The sequence below is a fragment of the Wasmannia auropunctata genome, unplaced genomic scaffold, assembly GCF_000956235.1.
Source record: "Wasmannia auropunctata unplaced genomic scaffold, wasmannia.A_1.0 LD336035.1, whole genome shotgun sequence".
Taxonomy (NCBI): domain Eukaryota; kingdom Metazoa; phylum Arthropoda; class Insecta; order Hymenoptera; family Formicidae; genus Wasmannia; species Wasmannia auropunctata.
This window is the reverse complement of record NW_012026855.1, coordinates 186883-189259: the sequence shown is the minus strand read 5'-3', so window position 1 is coordinate 189259 and position 2377 is coordinate 186883.

Here is a 2377-nt window from a genome sequence, read left to right as displayed (position 1 = left end):
TAAGGATCATTTTTACTTCAATGTTGAGTAACTCGGTAAAAAAAAATCGCACAATGCTGGTCAAGTGCTCAAATTAAAATTAAAGATTCACGCTTTAGAACGCTGTAAACCTCATTTGCGTGCAATTTTTAATTCACACCATGAAACTTCGCAAACTTAGTAAAAAATTTTTAGATTTTATGCATCTCCATTTGCATCCGCGCAGCTTTGTAAAGAATCAGTAAGTCATTTAATGAATTATGGATTTCGAAAGTAGAGACTTTAAGCTTCAAAATGCTTTTTTGATCATTTTGATATGATCATTTTTGACAAAGTTACACTCTCTTGAAATTTGCTTATTTTTAGTGATCAGAATGGGTGATGCTTTAATTTTGCTGTCGAGTGTATATTTAAATTATGTATATGAAATATATATACTTCCATGTACAGGATATTATTTTCACATAATGTAGGAAAAATGCATATACATAGAATGTCTGATGTTAAGTGGACATAACCTCTACCAACCGGAACTACATTGATGCCTATACTTTAATCGCGCAAAAGATTTTAAAATCTGTTGCTTTTAATTATTATATGTTTATTTTAATTATGTTTTGGAAAATAATCACGTTTGTATCACCTTAAGTCTGTTTTATGAAACTTAAAATTATTTAGAAAAACAATTCATTAAACTTTTGCTGCATATACTTTTGAATGGTTTAAACGATTTATTAAAAAAATATGTTTGTTATGGTATAAATATTTTTGTCTCTATGTCTAATCAAATACTTGGCAACTTGTATGATTTCATATTTGTTTTTAGACAACTTTTATTTGTTAAAATAATAGATATTTTTAGTTTAGGAAAGATGTAACGTACGATACTTTTTTACACTTAGCGTAATCTTTTTTTTTTAAAGAGTATTTGTAAGGTCACTACCTTTCGGAAACACCTTGTATACATTGTATAAAAATAATATATTAATTTTTTTATCAAGTTTTATAAAAATAATAAAATGAAATGTTAAAATATTACGTACCAATTTGTCTTCTTCCACAGGTTTTAAATGATCACTAACTGTCAAATTGAAAAACTCAAAATTTTTGGATATATTAATGTTTGATCTGTAAAATTTCAGTTTTCTGTTTATTATATCTAGATGTATTAATCCCATTGCAGGTACCACGCTACTAAGATATAAAAATACAGATGGGCAAAACCTGAAAATATAACAATTAGATTAGTAATTAATAAACTCTTACATATTACACTTTCAAGCTGCATTAACGATTAAAAATAAATCCCCAAATATTTATATACATATGTCTTATCTTAAACTATCAATATTTCTTCCATCTTCTCGTTTTTGACGTTTAAATCTTATTCCTGCCTGTACTATATGTAAAAGAAACATACTATTTTAGTTGCAAAATTATAAAAAATATGATACATCTCTTGTACGTTGCCGCGATGTAACATATCCAATAATTTGTTTTAATTAATCAGCTCCCTAGTAGCATAATATATAGACACAATATTGGGAAATAATGTAAATATATTGGGATGTAAATTGACTTCCAACATTGCAAGATGGACACTTTCTTTTATTCAGCCAATGTCGAAGTTGTAATATTGGTCCAAACTCGTAGCACTGAGCCAATGTTAAGTAACAATATTTACCCAATTTTTTATATTGGAATAAATTACATCCTAATGTGGCACTATTTATATATATCAGGAAACGCGGTAGCGGCTCCCGCCAAGTATATTTTTTCGTTACATTACGGTTAGGAAACATTTTTGTACTTACAGAGACGCTACAGTGTATCCTTTACCGGACGGATAACTTTTCTGTAGGAATAAATTATTATATCTTTTAATTATATGGATATTATCGGTAAATGCCTATTTTGTGAAAAAATCTATATTTTTCCAATCACAATGCTGTAATAACGATGTCCATAAGTGCATTTGATGCATAAGCGCATAACGTGTATGCATTTTTTTGCCCAATTTTATGTCATTTAGATACGTCGTCGTCGTCATCTTTTTCTTCGCACAATTTCAATCTTGTTCCTTTTTTCAATCTTGACTCTATCCTGGCTTTTTCGTTTCTCTTACGACTTTCTCGTCTCTCTCACAACTCTCTTGTGGTCGTCGTTGAGGAAGTGAGCGTCTATGTGTTTGTCGTCGAGGACTAAACCCTGCCGAAAATGTTCGATTAAAACCGATTATTTAAAAAAATATCCGAATCGATCGGGATTTCTGCACCGAAAATACGGTATCAAAAGGATTAAAATCATTCAAATCGGATATAAATCACTTTAGACGGATTAGTATCACGTGATAGGAATCTATGTCAATCCAAACTTCGACGATTGCTCGTACAAAAAA